General features: G+C 37.1%; 1 pseudogene; it reads right to left on the minus strand.

Annotated features, from left to right (window-relative positions):
* Positions 1-3,699: 3,699 nt before the first annotated feature.
* LOC144238950 (MICOS complex subunit MIC10 pseudogene) lies at positions 3,700-3,949 on the minus strand (annotated as a pseudogene).
* Between the last annotated feature and the right edge of the window lie 1,492 nt (positions 3,950-5,441).

Below are 5,441 nucleotides of genomic sequence, written 5' to 3' on the forward strand. Positions count from 1 at the left end.
TTTGACTTGAAGGTTCTGTTATTTCTAAAGCACACACAACATTCTGATTAATACCAAGCATTTAATATAATCTAAAACATTCTGATTAATACTAAAAGTGGTACAGAGGTTAGAGTGTTACTATTAACAATTTTGTGATTGTAGAGCTAGAAAAGACCTTGGGCATTGGATAATGAGGCCTCTTACTGAGAAGTTGATGATTTTGGTTGAGTGATTGTAAAGCAGCTGGTTAAACTGCTGTCTACAGGGCCTGTAGAGTTAGGTTCTGTATACTATAAAACTAGGACTTCAAGGGACTAGGTGGAAAAATGTAATGATGGTGAAGCATTTTTGGTATTTCTAGTGCCCTTTATAAACATTCTGCAATTTAAAAAGTTAGCTTTGCTTCAAGATGGCCCATCTGAAAACAGCCAAATAGCATAAATAAGACAGCGTGTGCCTTTGTTAAGAGCTACCTTTTTGCCCTAGAACCAAAATCCAAAGGTAAGTATGGAGGAGGGGGGTCATATAACCATAAATCTTTTGAAAAACTTATCTGTCTCTACAAAGTCAAGAAAGTGGAAAAATGTGGGAAATACAGTTGGGATCTGAGATACTTAGGGTATCCTTGGGATTTATGCTTCCTTAAAATAGAAGACAGCTTGTCTTTTTCTAAGGGATGGGAAGATCCTAAAATCTCTTGCTTAAGAGATTGTGCTTCTTTGCTAAGAAATTTTAAAGATATGGAAAAACAAGAAGAATAATACAACAAATACCTAATCTTTCACAACCCAGAATTAATGGTGGTTAATTGCTTGCAGACATAGGTAGTCTATATATAATTCAAATTCTCTATTTACTCTAGAGTATTTCATAACACGATTGTCAACCTAACAAGTTGTGTCTGTTCCCTTTGTAATACAGATTTAGGTGGTCAGATTTATAGTATTACAAACAATAGATTAATTGCTGTCGTTATATGTTTTGTGGTGCATATGTGTATGAATTTTTTCTAGTTTGTACATCTGGATGTGGACTACTGGATCCTAAAGTTTGCATAGCTACTATCAATTGCTCTCTGAAGTTATGCCAACTTATATTTTTACCAGTAATAGATGACTATTCCATTTTCCCCAAAGCTTTGCAAATAATCAACATTGTAAGACTTTTTAATATATGTCTATTTGATGAGGGAAAAACGGCACTGTGTTGTTGCTTTACTTGCTTATATTTTGCAAAAACTAAATAAGGTTGAACATCTTTTTGCATATTTATTGCCCAGTTTCAATTTCTTCTATGAATTTTATTACCTGTGACTGTTTCTCTGTGTTTTTTCTTCTTGAGTGGTGGAAGATATTTATATATTTTGCATATGAATCCTTTGTCTGGGTAGTGTTTGTAGAATATAGGCTTTGACCCAATTTGTTTGAATTCTGGTTTATCACTAAGCAGTAAGTGGCTTATCTGTTTTGTGCTTCAGTTTTCTTATCTGTAAACTAGAGAAGATGGTAGTTCCTCTCTCATGGTGCTATCTGGAAGGTTGAATTAATAGCTAGAAAAAGTATTTAGAATGATCAATAACTTATCAGAATGCAGAAGAGAGAAAACATGAGAAAGACACAAGAGCTCACATTCTTTTTTGTTTTAAGTTTTTGTTTATTTTTAAAAGTTTTTTTAATGTTTTACTTATTTGAGAGAGAGCGACAATGTGAGCAGGGGCGGGTTAGAGAGAGGGAGACACAGAATCTGAAACAGGCTCCAGGCTCTGAGCTAGCTGTCAGCACAGAGCCCAATGCGGGGCTTGAACCCACAAAACGTGAGATCATAACCTGAGCTGAAGTGGGACACTTAACCAACTGAGCCACCCAGGCACTCCTTTGTTTGTTTATTCAGAGAGAGAGAGAGAGCTAGTGAGATCACACATACATGCACGGAAGAGGCAGAGAGAGGGAGACAGGGAGGGAGAGAATCTCAAGCAGGGCTTGATCTCATGAACTGTGAGTTCATGACATGAGCTGAAATCAGGAGTTGGATCCTTAACCAACTCAGGTACCCCTCAAGTGCTCCACAAAGAGCTCACATTCTTTTCAATTCTTTCACAGCAGCAGAAACAAATAAACCATTAGTAGGTCCATAAATATCCTGGTTCACATTTTATAATATTGTTGTTGGTTCCTTACCTTTTCACATGCCTCTTCTTTTCCTATCCCCATTTTGTGTGCCATTCAAGCTTCCACACATGTGCAAACTTAACACAAATAGCATATGTTTATGAGAACTTATAAGATGATCTTTCCTTTGGCTCCCAAAGCTTCTTGAAAATTCCTTGAACATAGCCCTTAACTCACAGTACTGTAATATTTTCTATTCCTCTGCTCAACCCAGTAAGGAGGTTAAGACTATAGACTGCCCCATTCATCTCAATATGCCCAGTGGCTAGGATCATCACTGCCATTTGGAAGGGATTCTCTTAAGTGTTAAATGACTGCCTGACAGAAGGTGTTTCTAACTGGAGGAAAAATAATGCTTTAAAATTCTGGTCCAGCCAATCAGTAAGTAACTGGGTAGTAGCTTTACTGAAGGTTAATTTTGGAATCATTTATTAAATAGATTTTGCATTAATTATTAAGTGTCGCTTGGGAAATCTAGCGCACATATATTATGTGTACCCAGCACCTATGCATTATTGCATCCTGCGCACACACACACACTCAGACACACACACTATATTGTAGAAATATCAGCAAAATCTTGGGGGGAAGGGTAACTTAACTGTAGCCCTTCCTGGGCTCGCTTACTGTTTATTTAAAAGGAAACAATTCATTCCTTTTGGGCTTCAGCAAAGAACTCTGCTTAACTGAGCTCCTGGGCTGGTAACACATAAGAGAGAAAGGAAGGTGTCATTTGGCAATTTGGCTGCTGCTGATGACACAGTCATCTTTCAGGAAAGAAGTTAGCTTCAGGGAAGGCTGCCTATTAGAGCAAAAGGATAGCAAGTTAAGAGAATTGGTTGCTAGCTTTTCTTTGCAGGAAAGCAATCTTTTTTTTTTTTTTTTTTTTGCTGAGTATGAGAAAATGCAACCTATTTATTCTGAGTGAGATAATATTAAGAAAGGAGAGGCTAAAAACCAAAAATACAAATCTTGAGAGTCACAGGGACTATAAGATCATTGGGGGAAGGAATCATGCTCTTTATATGTACACTGAGGACCTGACCCAGTGCCTGGCACCAGCGGCCCCTTGGTAAATATTCGTTACATGAGTGTATGAATGAATGAATGTCTCCTAGTTATAGAAGCATCCCCTTCTTCTCCTCCAAATTCTTTAATTATTAGAAAAATATAATATTCCATGTTTTCAAAATTACAAAAGAATAAAGAGAAAAAAAGAAAACACATTCATAAGGGACCCCTAAAGATAAAATTAGGTTTTGACTATTTTCCGGCAGCATTTGTATGCATGTACATGTGTGGTGTTTGGGATTTCTTTTGGGGGGAGCTGCCTATTTTTAATGTATTTCTTTCAAGACCACCTCCTTGCAATTTCCAGGGACAAAATACAAAACAAGAAACAAACTTCCTTTCAAATACATAAACAGCGTGCTGGAGCTTCTAAAAGCATTACTGATGACCGTGTTACAGAAGACTCTGCTTACTCCGGGGCACTTCAGTATTCCCAAGGAATAAATGTGATTTCTCTTTTCCTCCTACTGGGATGTTCTCAGGTGTTAAGTCCCTGCTCCCGCACTTTGACAGATTTTCCATGTAGAAGATAGGGAGCCTGGAAACCAGGCTGACAGTTGGAGTGAAGCCATTCCCCATCTCATGCCAGAACCAAAGGCTATTGGCCACATTCTTCTTTTAAAGCAGGGAAGTGAGAAAACAAGTCCTAATCCAAAACCAGTACCTGTCTTCATGACCACATCTGCCACACACTGCTTGCAGTTCCTGCTGAGCTCGGAATCTGACATGTTCCCCGTATGTGTGTCCGTTGTATGGACAAATGTATGGTCATGATATATAAACAGTTTTCATTCTAATTTTTATTTGCCTTGTGAATATTTTTGAATGTTATTTTTTAAGAATATGATTTATAATTGCTGAAATATTAATCTGTCCATGTTTAATGATTTTATTGTTAGATAATTAAACTTTTAAAATTGCACCTATTTTAATAACATGAATTCCAATTAATAAGATTACTTAAGTCAAAGGATATCAATATATAACTACTTTGGTATACTTTTTCAAAATTATTTTCCAGACAGGATTTTAATGTTAGTACGTATAACCCTTACTTACACTGACCATTATAGCTTTTTAAAATTTTTTTCAAATTCAGAATCAGGAAAATATAGTTTCATTTTTTCACAGTTTTTAAAAATTTTTCCAGAGAGAGAGGCAGAGCATGAGCAGGAGAGGGGCAGAGAGCAAGGGAGACACAGAATCCAAAGCAGGCTCCAGGCTCTGAGCTGTCAGCACAGAACCCAACATGGGGCTTAAACTCACAAACCATGAGATCATGACCTGAAGCCGAAGTCAGACGCTTAAACCAACTGAGCCACCCAGGTGTCCCAATATTGTTTCATTTTAACCAACATTTTTTTCATAACTAAAAGATCAAAATTTTTTATCTTTTTTGCTGCTTATGCCTCTTTAGTGAATTATCTGTCCATGTCCTTCATTCATTAGTATCTATTTAGGCAGCAGTATATTTCTTCTTGATTTGACAGTAATTTCATTTTGCTTGTTTATTTTTTAAGGTTTTATTAAAATTCCAGTTAAACATTCTGTATATTGGTTTCACTAATATGAGAATAGAGTAGAATTTAGTGATTCATCACTAACATACAACACCCAGTGCTCATCACAAGTGCTCTCCTTAATCCCCATCACCTATTTTACCCATCCCTCTACCCCCTTCTCTCTGGTAACCATCAGTTTGTTCTCTATAATTAACAGTCTTTTTCCAGGTTTTCCTCTCTCTTTCCCCCCTATGTTAATTTGTTTTGCTTTTTAAATTCCACATATGAGGGGTGCCTGGGTAGCTCAGTCAGTTAAGCATCTGACTTTGGCTCAGGTCATGATCTCACAGTTCGTGGGTTCAAGCACTGCGTCGGGCTCTGTGCTGACAGCCAGCTCAGAGCCTGGAGCCTGTCATCGGATTCTGTATCTCCCTCTCTCTCTAACCCTCCCCTGCTCATGCTGTCTCTCTCTCTCTCTCTCTCTCTCTCAGAAATAAATAAAAAACATTAAAAATATTTTAATTCCACATATGAGTGAAATTATATGGTATTTGCCTTTCTCTGCCTGACTTGTTTCGCTTAGCATAATACTCTTGGGCTCCATCCACATAACTGTAGTAGGGAAAATTTCATTCTTTTTTATGGATGAGTAATATTCCATTGTTTATATATACCACATCTTCTTTATCCATTCATCAGTTGATGGACATACCTATAA

The sequence above is a fragment of the Crocuta crocuta genome, unplaced genomic scaffold (assembly GCF_008692635.1).
Source record: "Crocuta crocuta isolate KB4526 unplaced genomic scaffold, BGI_CrCroc_1.0 scaffold382, whole genome shotgun sequence".
Classification (NCBI taxonomy): domain Eukaryota; kingdom Metazoa; phylum Chordata; class Mammalia; order Carnivora; family Hyaenidae; genus Crocuta; species Crocuta crocuta.